Genomic DNA, 16,526 nt, shown 5'->3' with positions numbered 1-16,526 from the left:
AAAGAATTTATTGATTCTCCTCTTATCTATTGTGTACTCTCTATCTCTTTCTCAGATTCTGTTCGCTGCGCCGTGTAATATTTTACAATTTATACTCCAAAAATACCTAAAAATTCTTCTTTTTAAAAATCTATAAAAATGAGAAAAAAGACTTCAAAATTGGAAAAACCCTATTTTACCTTAACAATAGCTTTCCTTCTATTGATTGAGAGGTTTTCTATCTCTAAAATTGAAAGGCCTAAACTTGAGTCCAAATCTCCCCTAATGGCTTTCTAAGTCAAGCTTATCCAAATTTTGATGACAAGGATTTGTAATTCATTGTTTGAGTGAAGAGGTCACCAATACTACTGACATTAAGCAAATCTATCCATGAAAGTTCAATACTTCTAATAATGAATTGTGCAAATCTAGCTCATGAAGCCACTTGTCCCCATTGTCCTCAATGCGGTTGCTCTCCAAAATAAGACTCTCAAGAATCTTCCTTAGCACTTGAGTACACAAAAAACTATATGGATAACTAGCACCATATGGATGTTGATTGACCATATGTGGATGATAAGAAAAGTAGCTTTGTATACATATTCATGATCAAATAGAATGTGTTCTAACCAAAACATGCTTTAAAGATGAACTCAATGCTCAATCACACATGATCTTGAAAAAAAATGCAAAGTTGAAACCCATGCCATGCAATCACACAAACCATGCAATACATAAAAAGATGAATGCATTGAAGGATTAGTTTCTACCTTGTCTATATGTGCCATTGCATCATGCAAGATGCAAACATAGTTCCTTGATTAAGTTAAGATCCTTAACCTCACCTCTCATCACTTTGTAGAAAGAATAACTATTGCACTCTACTCCACCCACCCAATCTCACAAATTCTCAAGAAATAATGGTTCTCAAGATGTTGACCAAGATAGAAAGCCTAGCTCAAAATGAAAGGAGTCCTTCATAAACTCACCCAACCACCTTCCCTACTCATCCTAAGGTTCCTAATTCTATGATAAGTATCCCAACTCTCATGTGTGCAAAGAAGAGTGTATGTACAATAAAGGGTTCTCTCTCAAGTACATGTGCTTCTAATATTTACTACATATAGCAACAATGGAAATCATGCCATGTAGTGCTTAACAATGGTGCAAAGAGTACATTAACCCAACCCAAGGCATGGAAGTAATTGAAGAAAATTAGGATATGACCCCCGAGTACAATGCATTTAACAAGTGCAATGTGAAGTACTGGTGAGCCTATAATCGAGTGATTTTCAAGAATATCAGCAAGAAAGTATACCTTTATAGGGATATTTGGTTGCTACAATTAAAATCTAGCTCCAATCTGTCCAAGAAGACACCAATCTTGACCAAGACAATAAATTTCTCAAGCATAAAAAATAAAAATAATAACAAATACAATTCCTAGTCTAATGAAATACAAACAATCTAGCTAAAAAAATAATTTTTGGGTGGGATGCTAAGCGTCAATTGACCATCCCTTACACCGTACCCCAGAATGGTATTACCAAGTGCATGAATATGACAATTTAAGAGAGAGTGCTTAATATGCTTAGCTAAACAAAGCTTACCACAACATTTTTGGGCTGAGATAATTACTAGTACCGTACAATTTATAAATAGATCCCCATGCACTACTATTGAATGTCAAGTTGTAGAGGAGATATGGTTTGGAAAACCTTCATCATATGCTTATTTGTGTGACTTTAGATATGAGATTTTTTGCCATGTTCTAAGGGATAAACATAATAAGCTAAATCCTAAATCGATGAAATGCATCTTTCTTGGTTATGAAATGCAAGTGAGATGGGCTATTACTTATGGGATCTGTAGGGAGTCCGTAGGCTAGAAAGGTCATCCATAGTCATGATATTATTTTCCATGAGGAGAAGATGCATAAGTAGCTTGAGTAGGTAGTTGAGGTATGCAAATTGATATTTTAGGAGGAGCCTCCTATTATTATACAACTAAGTAGATAGCATATAGTTGATGTTCGAGTGGCCCATGATCATGATGTTGGATAAGATATATAAGCTCCATATCATGTTTTGCGATGGTCTACTAGAGACAGATGTCAGCTTGATCAATTCATACCCTCTATGGACAATGTTATGGTGACGGATACTAGTGGTCCTTTTACCTATAATAAGACCATGCACAAAGATGATAGTCACTCTTGAGAGAGGGCCATGTAGTTAGAGTATGACTCATTGTAAAAAAATCATACGTGTTATTTGGTTCCTTTGTCTAGTGAAAAGCATGCTTTGTTGTGCAAGTGTATATATAAGTTAAAGAGTACCCTGCAACACCCCAAGCTAGGATATAAGGCCATATTGGTTGGAAAGGGTTTTAAGCAAGAGCATGGTATTGACTTTGATGAGTTCTTCTCTCTTGTGGTCAAGATGACTATTCTATGCTAGCTTTAGTTGCTCTGTTAGATTTAGACCTTTATTAGATGGAGGTAAATATAGCTGTCTTACATACATACCTACTATCAAGAATTGTGTGGTAGGGAACACGCTTAAGCTATTGCCCCAAACACAACCATACACATAAGAGGAACCTCACTGAAGAACATAAGAAGAGAGATGGATGCTAAAACATTTTCTTGCTGATTTCTTCTTCTTCTTCTACATACAATACAATATACCCAAATTATAGATAAGATACAACATAAAGAAAAATGATATGCTAAGTCAAATAGTGCATAATTGACTATACTAATTGAGTGGTGCTATAACTATGCCAACTATTGGTAGGTGTAACAAACTAAATATAATAAATGATAAGTTAGTGGTCATGTGAGGATCATAATGACCATTGATGTGCTAAGTGTAGATGTGCAGATCCATCTGGCCAGGCGGTCCATCATCAATGTTTGCATGTGTTGAGCTTGCCATCTCAACACTCTTTCATAAGCTCAATTGAATCTTTGCAACTCCAAGCTTCAAAACTTTTGAAGCTTCTCTACACCCAATGCCTTCGTGCAAATGTCATCTATCAAATCATGTGTGCTAACATATGCCAAGTCAATCTCTCCTACAACTACCTTCTCCCTCACACACAGTGCTAGTGCACCTCAATGTGTTTTGTCATAACATGGAACACTCACTTTCTAGCTAGCTATATAATGATGCTCATGTTATCATAATGAATGAAAATCGAACCATCTCTCTGCACATCAAAATCACCCAATAAATTTTGTAGCCATACCACCTCACATGTTGCCATAGCAACACCTCTATACTCAATAAATCAATTGTAGGTTGCTTTTTGCTACTCCATGTAATTGCTACACTACCAAGGGAAAACATGAATCCACTAGTAGATCTTTTGTCATGCTACCAACCCAATCTACATCCCTATGACCAACACCTATATATCCTTATTTTCCTCATAAAAAAGTCCATAATGTAAAGTGGACTTCACATACCTCAACATGTGTCTAACTACATCCAAATGAGGCTTTCTAGGCATTTTCATAAATTAACTGATAAGGCCAACATCATAGCTCAAGTCTAGCCTTGTGATAGTCATGTAAATCACACCCCCTACTATCCTCCTAAACATAATAAGATCTTCTATCTCATCCCCAATGTCAGAACTCAACTTCACAATTTGCTCCAATGGTATTGAAAGAGGATTACATGCTATCATACCATACTTAGATAATATATCCAATCCATACTACCTTATACCATCATCACATCTGATCACCTCAATACCAAGAAAGTATCTCAACTCACCCAAATCCTTCATCTCAAACTTTTTCTTCAAAAATTCCTTACTTCAGCAATCCCATTGTCATTGTCATCTATAATAATCAAGTCATCCACATAGATAACTATGATGACCAAACCTACATCTCCCTTTCTCACATGAAGTGAGTGATCAACATTAGAAATATAAAAGCTAATATTGACCAAATACTCTCGGATATTGTCAGACCATGGTCTAGGTGCTTGCTTCAGTCCATAGAGCGCATTCTTTAACCTGCACACATATGCAGAATGTTCTAAATCCTCATAACCTGCTAGTTGCTTCGTATATATCTCTTCTTGTAATTCACAATGCAAGAAGGCATTCTTGACATCCATTTGCTTCAAACTCCAACATTTGACTACTACCAAATCAATCACGCATCTAATAGTCACCATCCTAGCAAGTAGACTAAATGTCTCTTCATAATCTATGCCTTATGCTTGAGCATAGCCTTTTGGAACTAGCTAGCATTATATCCGCTAACTGAATCGTCTTCATTATGCTTGATTTGGTAAAGCCATTTACAATCACAATAGCTTTCTTGTCTTAGGCAAGGATACCAAATTCCAAGTCTTATTGGCTTCTAATGCAGCCATCTCCTCATCCATTGCTGCATCTCAATGAGCATGACCAACAATATTCTTAAACAAGCGAGCTTAACATTCTCAACTACATTTACCATATAAGCATGCTGGTGAGTCGCATATCCTTCAAAGCCAAATCTTTTAACATGGTATCTGACCCTATTAGACCTATTTACACTTGATCACTTAGTAGCCTTTATATTACTATGTACTCTCTATATACCTAGTGTCCTGACTGAAGGAATACTAAGCTCATCATCCAAACTCTGTGAACCACTAGAATCTCCATCAAATCCCAAATGACTTGTAGATGCATCATTACCATCTAACACTTTCTTCTTTCCTTTGTATTTACTTGCAATACTTATAGATCCACTTGAAGATGTGGGACTACTCTTTAGTCTCCCAGACCAAGGGCTAACTGTAGGTGTAGTACCAGATGATGTTTTTGGTCCAATAAGGCTCTATGATTCTTGCTTTTCTTTTTGCACATAGCTATAACGATCATTATCATCATCTAATACATCACCAAGAGCAGCAGATGTATACCAATTGCTCATCTCATAAAAAATAATGTCCATGCTCACTCTGAACTCATCACTAATAGGGTTATAAACAATGATACCCTTTCTACTCTAAAGAGTATCCAAAAAAAAACATTTTTTAGCCTTTGGATCAAGCTTCTTTTGCAGCTCATTGGATACATGAACATATGCAATACATCAAATACTTTCAAGTGTGACACATCTAGCTTCTTAGGTGTAAAGCATTCTTCGGGGGTCATCCCATGAAATGTAGCTATGTGAGTTCTATTCATAATATAGACAGTAGTATGAATAGCATCAGACCAAAAATGTTTTGGCATATTCTTTTTAGCCACCATCAATGCCCATGCAACTTTTGTAATATGTCTATTTTTTCTTTCTGCAATCCCATTTTGTTGTGGCATATACTTGCAAAAGTAAACTATTTCTTTATCCCATGAGACCTCAAGAAGCCACTAAACTCATTAGAGAGGCACTCTCCCTCTCTATCTGATCTCAAGAACTTAACTTTCAAGCTAATTTCTCTTTCAACAATTGCCTTGAAGGATTTGAAGTACTCAAATGCATCACTCTTTTCCTTTATGAAATATACCCATAACTTCCTTGAACAATCATCAATAGACATGATAAAGTATTTTCTAACACTAAGAGATAAATTCTGTGTAGGTCCCCAAACATCTATATGCACAACATTAAGTATATTTTTGCTCACATCTTTGTCATGCAAAAAGGGTTGTTGCCTGCTACCAAATTGGTATGCTTCACAAACTTTATGAAATTTTGCAACTCTAAAAGCAGGCAATCCTATAGCCCATCCTTTGAACTATATTCATTTCAGCGTTTGCACATTTATATGTCCAATACATTTATGCCATATTTCAATGTCTAGAGCAACTCTTTTTCCTTTAGTACACATAGCAAAATTAGTACAAAAATTCCAGCATCTAAAGTGAACATGCAGCCAACTCTACTTCCTTTTGCGACCAACCTGCACTTATCATTAAATTCTTCTACAAGATAACCTTTTGCATTAAATCAAACTTACAACCCTTACTCTACCAATTGGCCAACAAAAACTAAATTCTTTGTGATTGATGGTACATATAATATATCTGAGAGACTCTTTGTATAGCTATCATTCAAGGACAAGGGAAGCTTTCCAATATGTGAAATAAGATCCACATCTCTCCAAATAATTCAACAAATGATTTTCTTGTAATAGCATTCATCATATGTTTCATAACAACAAATGCTCATTTTTTTCTTTATTCTTTCGTGAAGACAATGTATAGTTTTCTTACTGCAATTTACTACTTCAGTTATTATCATTCTTAGCATAACAATGGGTTGCAATATGACTTTTTTTTTCACAATAATGGCAAACAACAGTAGAATTTCTAGAACCTCTATTTTTCCATCCATCTCTTCCTCTAGAGATTCCCCTATCTCTAAAGTTTCCATGGTCTCCTGATACTTGCATTTCACCAAATTATTGATTTAATTTATTTTATTGGTTATCATCAACACATCTCATACCACAGCCTCTTGAAGAGGATATGCCACGTCCCCTTCTTGAACTTTAGTAGAATGCTTGGACCTATTCACTAGTTCTTTTAGATGAGTTACCCTACATATTAATCTTTCGATAATCATGAGGATACTAACTCATCAAAATCTAGAAATGGCTTCCATACATATACAAAAGTGGCAAATGATTTTCAAGTCTTCTCATTATTAAGGCTACCAAAAGTAGATAAAATCAAATCATCATCATCATGCATAGCATCAATCACTGCTAAAGCATCTGCAATGCTCCTCACCTTCAAAACATATTCATTGATATAAATTTTCCCTTTCTTCAAGGTATTCAACTCTTGCTTGAGTTGAATATTTTGTGTCTTTGTATTTACTGAAAACATGTTCTCAAAAATTGTCCAAGCTACATGTGAAGTTTTTGTATTCTTAATAGGTCCCAATATAGTATTATAAATGACTATAGGTAGCCAATACATCACTTTTTGTCTTTTGCATTTAATTCTTTTCATGCCTTTAATTTATATGCAGTCGTAGGGATACTCGACTTTGGCTTCTTTTCTTCACTTGAAACGAACTCATTAATGCACTTTCCAATGAGAAAGTTTATCACATTGAACTTCCATAAAGGATAGCTATTCTTGTCTAGCTTCTCAATGATTGAATTTCCACTATTCTCTACCATTGTCACAAAAATGATACAAAACAATAAGCAAGTCTTCTGAAACCTTTCACTACAAATGTACAACAATACACTAAGCAAACCTTTTCACTAATTGCTCAATAATACATGTAATTTGTAACCTTCTTGCATATAAAACTTATGTTTCTTCCTAGTAAACACGTCAAAAATTAAATATTCAAAATATACAACATGTGTATCCACTTCGATCGATATAGTTGAAATCACAATATATCCTGAAACTACTGTCTGTGACCTTTCGGCTCTAAAATAGGGCTAGAAGCGGCCTCAAATGCCTAAAAAAGTAGCAAGAAAGTCCCAAGGGGCTGCTCTACAGAATATGTAGTGCTGTGCTTATACACCAAATCTCACAGGAATATGAGATTTTAACTATGTCCTACTTTTGATGCCTCCATAAGTGCTATGCAAGAGAGAGTGTGTAAGAATGGGAGAGCTTCTTACTCTTGCTTGCTTGCTAAAATCCTTGATTCTTCTCCTTCACTTCATACTTCAAAACTACCCTCTCTAAGTGGTGCCACTCTAATACCATGCAAGAATCACATGGTAGGGGAACTTGCTTAAGATGTTGCACCAAATACACACTATACATATAAGAGGAAGCTCACTCAAGAGCACAATAAGAGAGATAGAGGCTAAAAAAATTTATTGCTAGTTTCTTCTTCTTCTTCCATATGTAATACAATATACACAAAGTATAGATAAGATACAACATAAAGGAAAGTGGCATGCGAAGTCAAACAATGCATAACCGACTATACTAATTGACTAGCACCATAACTATGCCAACTATAGGTAGGTGTTACAAACTAAATATAATAATTAATAAGTCATTGGTCATGTGAGGATCATAATGATCACTGATGTGTTAAGTGTAGATGTGTGGACCTATCTAGCCAAGCAGTCCATCATCAATGTGCCATGTGTTCAGCTTGCCATCTCAACACCTACATGATGAGATTTATATGCAACAACCTAAAGGCTTTGAGAAAAAATTCAAGGAACATCTAGTGTGTACGTTGAGAAAGAGTTTTTGTGGCCTTAAGTAGGTACCTAGGGAATGGTACCAAAAGTTTGATGCTTTCATACATTCATAGGGATATACATATAATGATATGGATCCATGTCTTTACAAAAGAAGGCTCTAGATGAAGGCCTTATTATCTTGGTACTCTATGTGGATGACATGTTGATTGTTAGGAGAGCTCATGATGAGTTGGATGCCTTAAAAAATGAGCTTAAGAAGAGCTTTGAGATGAAGGACATGGGACAATCCTCATATATGCTTGGCATGCATATCACACACGATTACTCTAAGGGGCTCCTTTACTTGTCACAGAAGGACGATATATAAAATATCCTTGAGTGCTTCCCAATGTAGGATGTTAAGCCTATAGATAGTAGGAAGTCTACGTATGGGCATATCTTTACTTTTGCTAGAGGTGCTATTTCTTAGATTTCTAGGGTTTAGGAATACATTGTTTTAACTACTACTAAGATAGAGTATGTTGCAACTACTTAGGCTTGCAAGGAGCCCTTATGATTAGGCCATCTAGTGTGACAAAACTTGGTATTACTGTTACTCCTACACAACATTCGAATTCAATGAGTACTATTTAGTTGGCCAAGAATCTAGTCTTCCATATGCAAAGATAAAGCACATTGAGGTGCACTATCACTTCATCAAGGATGTGGTAGATCTTAATTAACAAGAATCCTATAAATCTAAAGTTTCTCAACGGAACATTTTTCCTTCCTTAAGAAGATAACGATGAGAGGATATGTATTCATCTTATTATAATTTATGTACATTTATAATTTTTCACTTCTTACTTGTCTCCTCATTAGAGATACATTTCTTTAAGTGTGAGGTTGTTTGGGATAAAGGTACATGTCTATGTCATCATGTATTTACATCACACACTGTAACTGTGCACATGTAGACTACATATGATGGGTGCCTATCATTGTTACTTTACTCTTTTGTTCTTTCACTAACTATTGAATAAGGGAAGGTTGGTCACAAATTATTACTATTGGAGTTTCCACATACGATATCTCTCTTTCTTTCTCTCTTGCTCCATTTGCCATAGTTCTTGCTTTGCTCTTACTTTTGTTTGTGTGTTTCCACTCATGATCTACCTTTTAATTTTCACATAAATCTTGACTCTATCTTATTTTAGGGGACTAAATTTAGATAGGTTTATATGCTATACTCTTCATTTCTCACTCTCATTGAACCAAGTGCAACATGGGCTAGCTTTGTTGAGAATCAAGCTCGTGATCAATATCAGTGACATGACCAATTTTATCTAGACAACTATCGTCTTAGCTATCACTCTCCATGTGTGTTGTAATAACCGATTCAATCAAACTCAAGCACAATTAGTGGTACAGTCAGTTAGTGACCTAGTGTGTTTTCAGTTATGAGTGACTAGACTTTAGTTAGCATTATGGAATAATGAGAAGCGGAGAACAATGATAGTACACTACTCTCTACTATAGCTCCATGTATTTGTCTCTCTCTCTCTCTGAATCTTGAACATGGTACCAGAGCCTAAAGCCTGAAGGCTTGGCAACAGCATTGGCATAGGCATTGCAAGAGCTAGAGCCTAAAGTTAGGAGTTGCACATTCTGACCTACAAAAGTTCATGTGTTGGCACCCATTGGATCAATTAGAAGGTATGTTTCTTGTGGTTTATCAGTTCACAACGTATTGAGGCTTGTTAGAGGTTTTCCCTGCCACATGAATGAGCTCTCTTGCATGAGCATTGAGAGGAAAAAAATAACAACAAGGCAAAAAATGTGACCTGCACAAATTACACCCATTTGTTGGTCATCTTCTCCTGATCCAACTCAGACATTGACATCCATAAGCACACTATACTATTGATAAAAAACTTGTCAAGGATTGAAGAAAGCTTCATAGCATTAGTATCGTGGTTCTTAGCTTGTTTGTGGGATGTCTGAATCAAACATTGACTGAAAACAGAGCAAGGTTGTTATTAATTATACAAGGACAACATACATCTACTTGGTTGTAGCTCATTTGGAGCTATATTAACCTCTTTTGATGTCATCTGATGCTTGGCAATGTATATGCCTTTACCCTCATAAATTTTGGCATGGCTTTGAAAATTTCAACAATAAAATTTAAATGGTAATAGTAGGGTGAAATCTATCCAAAATGCGGGCTTAAATCTATTCTAAATATATGATAGCTTACACATGAAGTTTTGGAGTATCTCTTGACACTTATTTGGTACTCGTAAATGCTTAGATGTTGGTCCAAGAATATAAGATGTTTTGTGGAAGTGAATGATAATTAAATGCTTATATCTAGGCTAAATTACTATTGGTTATAGTAGTGACTAGCTGTAAACAACCTATGGGAAGAGTATTTGGCACTGCTACTTGCATATACTACAAACATTGATGCTTGTTTGGTCACATATTGAATCCCCAATGTATTGGGATATGTCTATTGTGGTTTAAGGATATTTTTGAGCTGATAATACCCTGGTCATTGCAAAGTTTATGCTCTTGGTTATAACAAGCTCCTTGCTTGTCATAAACTATGGCAAAGTCTAGTGAATGTTAGCATTAGTTTTATGCATCTAATTATGCTTGTATGGACATAGTTTGTTGCTAGGATATTTTGAACTGATTTGAGTTTGGTTTATGCTCAATTGATTGTGTTTTTTTTATTATTGGAATACATTTTACAGCAAGCATGTTGTCAGGGAGGTTGTACTTGAACTGGAGGAAACTATTCTTGAACTGTGGGAGTTAGGCACTTAACAGATTACATGTAGCATCGAATACCTTAGTTGCAAATATGGCAAATGCTCAAGGCACTAAAAATATCACTCAAATTGTGAGAGAGAATCTTGATAACAAAAACTTTTCTCTATGGAAGTTTAGGATGCAAATTTTCTTAATTTGGCAGACTACTAGGGTTTATGTACAAAAGTTGAATGTAACGTACTCGCCCATCGGCTTTCCAGGCACTCTTTTAGTGGTCTATTGAGAAACGAATCTAAGCGTCCTTACATGGCACTCCCATGGAATATTATGGGTTTTGTTGCCTAGGTTTTTCCGAATCTGCCTCGCAATGGAATGTTCACAACCAAATCCACTAGGATCGACTTGAAATTTGGGCTCCTAGTGGCCAAGATCTCCTAACAGCAATATAGCATTGGATCTTAGACATCCTACTTTATGCAGAGATACCCAAGCTGAAGCAGACCCATGCCGCACTTGGTTCAAAGATGATGGGAAACGAGAGGGATGCACTGCTCAACCTCTCTGCCTGTAGGGCATAGTCCCATTCTAGTCCCCTAAAATGGTATGAATTAGGGTTCTAATCTAAGAATTCCTAAGGGTCATCGGACATCAATAAAACCTTGTGAGAAGCCTCCCAGTTCTTTGGGACCACCTTGCCATAGGACAGACCCATCGGGGGCACACCTGTTTCGCTTGATAGCTTTAGTTTTCTAATCAGGTCCTACCACATTTATGTGTGACACTTAAAATCAACTTCATTAACTAAGCCTTTAAGGAAACAAGGTTCGTTCATATAACTTATAGCATAGACATGAAAAGAGAGCAAGCAATCTATTGACAAACAAGTTCAAACAAGTTCCTTAACTTATCTTCGAGTTAATATTTGTCTCCTGCCCATACAAGAGAAATTATGTATCGCTTCTGTCCAACAAAAGTATCCCTTTTGCCCTGCAGAAGTAACTAGTCCAAATCACATAGCACCACAAATAGAATTCTTTATCTAGAATAGGATCTCCCAACATACCTAGACGTTGGGGCCACAGAGGTCTTCAACTCCATTCTAGACCTAGCAAGGGGTGTCCAGAGCTCCAACTAACCTGCAAGCTGTCTAGGAGTGAAACATCATTCCCGTGGTTTGCCTTTCCACCACTCAACCTTCGGTCCATGAATAGAGCAGTGCCCTCTTTGGGTTAATCCGCAGTGCAATAATGGAGGTGATCCACCAGTGAAAATATCCTTCCTTAATTAAATCCTTTAAGAATCAAGCACAAACAAGTCATTCAGCCCTAATATCATTTTCTAGGAAAACATTCCTTTATTTCCATGGCAACTTGTCATCACAGACCCTTGCCATGCATTTACCATAAATCACAAGCACTTGGAATATCATCCAAACAACAACTAACAACGAATTGAATGTAAAAGCATTTAGGATGTTGTTAGATTAACCAACAAAAAACTAATTGTATTCTTGCCAAACAATGCAAGAATAGTTGCAATAATATTTCCATCGCATATCTGCTCTTCCCCTTGGGATCAAAGAGCGACTCTATGTAAAATTTACTTAAGTTTGTATGCATAATTTTTAATGTCATGCTTATGCCATTCATAACCCTTGACCGATTCCTCCTTGTAATTGCTCTATCAACAAACAAGTCATATGCAACTAGGTGCAATTAACTTTCCTTAATACATGGCCTTTGCAAGTTTAATCTTTTGAATACGTGAGATAAAATTTATCCATTCCAATGATCTATGCTCGTGCATCATAGTACGGGGCCTAACGTATCTCATACGAGAATCAAAACAAGCATCTATCAATTTGGAAATACATTATTTATGACTGGAACCGCAATTGGATTGATGGTGATGCCTTTGTTTGAAGCTTCATTGTTGGTTATGGGATTGCCATCTGCACGTGACATTCTTCGCTTGGGAGCCATTGTGCACAAGTAGACTCAAGGGATTAAGAAGTCGGAATGGATTCGAGATGGGAGAGCGTATGGGAAATTGGCTAAGTCAAGGATTGGAATAGAGGGAATTGAGCTAACTCTTCTCTCTCTCTCTCTCTCTCTCTCTCTCTCTCTCTCTCTCTCTCAAGCTCTCTCTCACAATCTCTTGGAGGGGTATCCTTCTCTCTACCTCTCTCTCGCAGCCTCTTGGGGTCTCCATATGCTCTCTTGTGCCTCCCCATGCCTCATAGTTATAGTGAATTAGAGAAGAGGGCTTGTGGTTGAGATGTGGAGCTCTTTGTGGAGGGAAATCTTGGAAAGATTAGTGATCTGACGTTTAGATCATAAATCTAATGGTTCCATTGGCTCTGAAAGGGGGGTAAAACCGCAAGACACTTGATTAGAAAACTCTTAGGTCACTCCTTATTACTTTCTCTGTTCGAAGTGTTGTTTTCTGTCTGTAGACTGCAGTCATGGCTACAATCGCGGTGTGCGCGATTTTGTCAGTCACTTTTCTTTATTTTTATTTTTATAAAATCTCCAAAACTAACCAAAACATCACTTGTCTTTTCTTTTAAATGACATCTAGTTCTAGAAATATCCATATCTTTTTTAGGATAATATCTAAAATATCTAAAATATCTAAAATATACTAGTTTTGCCCAAAATCTAATATTTTTGGACCATCCAAACTATACAGATTAATACTTGTGATTAATATAGCTCATAAGTTTTGTTCACATTGTAACTTACATGAAGAGTGGCTATGATCCTTGTCAATCCGAGAAAAATATTGGATTTACGACTCTCAAAAAAAATTTACACATATTTTTAATTATATAAAAATCCTTAATTACTAATGTTAGTTATTTTTTACTTTAGTTATTTTTTAGTTAGTAATCTTACTAACTTATTAATTTAGTTACTAACTTTCGAACTAACCAACTAACTTTTATTGTGTGGAAATATTACATCCTCCCCTTAAAGAAATTGAGATATCCTCATCTCGAGAGAACCGGGGGTATCATTTTGGAACTTGTGGGTTATTGTCCCACTATGCTTCCACTGCGCTACTTTGATTACTCATATGCACACGGTCTTTTGAAACAACAATCTATTGTATTTGATATATCCGAGTCTTGATTACAAGAGAAAATTTATTGTAGTTACATCTCATGGATATCTTCTAGATTTTTCCTAAGCACCTGGTATATTCTGGATCACTAGAGCTTGTACACTTAATTTCTTGTAAGCTCAAGTTCTCTTCGATTTATTGGGACAATTTGTATAGTTATGTCTAATGTTGTGGCACTTGGAGCATCATGGTTTAGGGTGCTTTGGACATTCCCTTTTGAAATGACCTAACTCCCTGCAATAGAAATAGCGTGAAGCTTTATCACTTGCGGTCACAAGGTTCTTGGTTGTCCTTGGTAGGATTTTCTTCTTTAGATCAAATTGTCCTAGGATCCTTTTAGCAGATCAAAGTGATCTTCTACCTCGAATACTATGTTCCCATATTTTTCTCTTCTTAGTTCGGGACTGAGCTCCATGGACAATTGGCTTTGCTCGTAATACTAAATAATAATTCTAAGCTTCAACATTCTAGTAAGACCCAATCTATATTAGTTGAGAAGAAACGACTAAATTAAATTCATTGCAATTTATAACTGTCATTCCTTCCCAGTGTATCTCTAATCATTTACAAGTTCTAGGCTCAAAATAGATGCAACTCATAGTACTCAGGTTAATTGTAGTTACAAGAGTAAAGTTTTTTCCAATACGAGTTGTACTTCATGTCGACAAAATTTCTAGGATCTCTAGTTAACCTGAAGAGGTGTTGTCGGTTCTAGGTCTTCGTCTTCATCTGATTCCTCTATATATCCATAGACTGCACCTATGTAGCTTCGTTTTCTTGGAGGCTCAATGTCTTCTGGACTTAGATCAGTCCAATTTTCTTGGATGTGTCCTAGCTCATTACAATGGAAGCATTGACAATAGAGACATCTCTTACGGATGTGCCCTATCTCTCCACATGTATGGCATCTCTTACCTAGATCTCGGGAGTCATATTTGCTACAGTTGCTTGATTTAAGTTCTTAGATGACTGGATTTGCTTGGAGTAATGCATCTTCTAAGTCCATTGAATGCATTGCTTCAAGATGATGGTTCAAAGGAGTGTTTAGGCCATGGCAAAACTTGGATACTTGCTGTGCTGCGCAATATCCATAGGTGGTGCGTATTTTAGTAGGGTTACAAACTTTGAGTAGTAAGCTTCTAGGGTTAATTCTAGCTGCTTGAGCTTGAAGAATTCATTCTTCTTCAAATTCTAGTAGGTTGGCAGAAGGTGTCGTCCGTGTACAGCATCTTTCAGTTGAGCCCAAGTGACAATGACTTCAGAAATACCTTGATCTTTGCACCATTGCTTCCACCGTAATCGAGCCTAGCCAACTAGCTTAAGTTTGGCTATCATTGCTTGATTGGTAGAAAAAGTTCTTGAAGCAGCAAAATAATCGTCCATCGAATCAATCCATATCTCTGCCTCAGTTGTGACGCCTATTCCTTCTCCATTAAACTCGCGTGCCTTAATTTGCTTGAGAACAAATTTCTTCTCTTAGATGTCAGCATTTGTGGGTGCATGAGGTGCCTAGCAATCAAGCCATACCATTTAGGTTATTCTATTTAGGATATGTCTATGAACCATACATTAATCAATCATGCATCATTACGAAGTTTTGCTCTGATACCAACTGTAAGGTACTTGTCCATCGGCTTTCTAGGCACTCTTTTAACGGTCTGTCTAGAAACGAATCTCAGCATCGTTGCCCGGCACTTCCATGGAATATTCTAGGTTTTATCACCTAGGTTTTTTCGAATCCACCTCACAACGGAATGTTCACGGTCAAACCTACTAGGATCGACCTAAAATTTGGGCTCCTAGTGGCCAAGGTCTCCTAACAGCATTCTAGTGTCGGATCTTGGACATCCTACTTTACGCAGAGATACCCAAGCTGAAGCAGACCCATGCCACACTTGGTTCAAAGAGAACGGGAAACGAGAGGAATACACTGATCAACCTCTCTGCCCGTAGGGCATAGTCCCATTTCAATCCCCTAAAACGGCACGAATCAAGATTCTAATCTAACAATTCCTAAGGGTTATCGGACATCTGTAAAACCTTGTGAGAAGCCTCCCAGTTCTCTAGGACCACCCTGCAGTAGGACAGACCCCTCGGGGATCTGCCCACCCGCTTCCCTTGATAGCTTTAGTTTTCTAATTTGGTCTTACCATATTTATGTGTGACACTTAAAATCAGCTTCATTAATTAAGCCTTTAAGGAAACAGGGTTCGTTCTTATAACTTATAGCACAGACACAAAAAGAGAGCAAGCAATCTATTGGCAAACAAGTTCAAACAAGTTCCTTAACTTATCTTCGAGTTAATCTTTGTCTCCCGCCCATACAGGAGAAATTATGTATCGCTTCTGTCCAACAGAAGTATCCCTTCTGCCCTGCAGAAGTAACTGGTCCAAATCTCATGGCACCACAAACTCAATCCTTTATCTAGAATAGGATCTCCCAACATACCCAGACGTTGGGGGCCACGGAGGTCTTCAACTCCATTCTAGACCTAGCAAGGAGTGTCCAAA

The sequence above is a fragment of the Lygodium microphyllum genome, chromosome 12, assembly GCF_053477565.2.
Source record: "Lygodium microphyllum isolate KBCC chromosome 12, Lygodium_microphyllum_v1.1.10, whole genome shotgun sequence".
Lineage (NCBI taxonomy): Eukaryota > Viridiplantae > Streptophyta > Polypodiopsida > Schizaeales > Lygodiaceae > Lygodium > Lygodium microphyllum.
The sequence above is the reverse complement of the archived record's forward strand: the minus strand, read 5'-3'. Positions refer to the sequence as shown.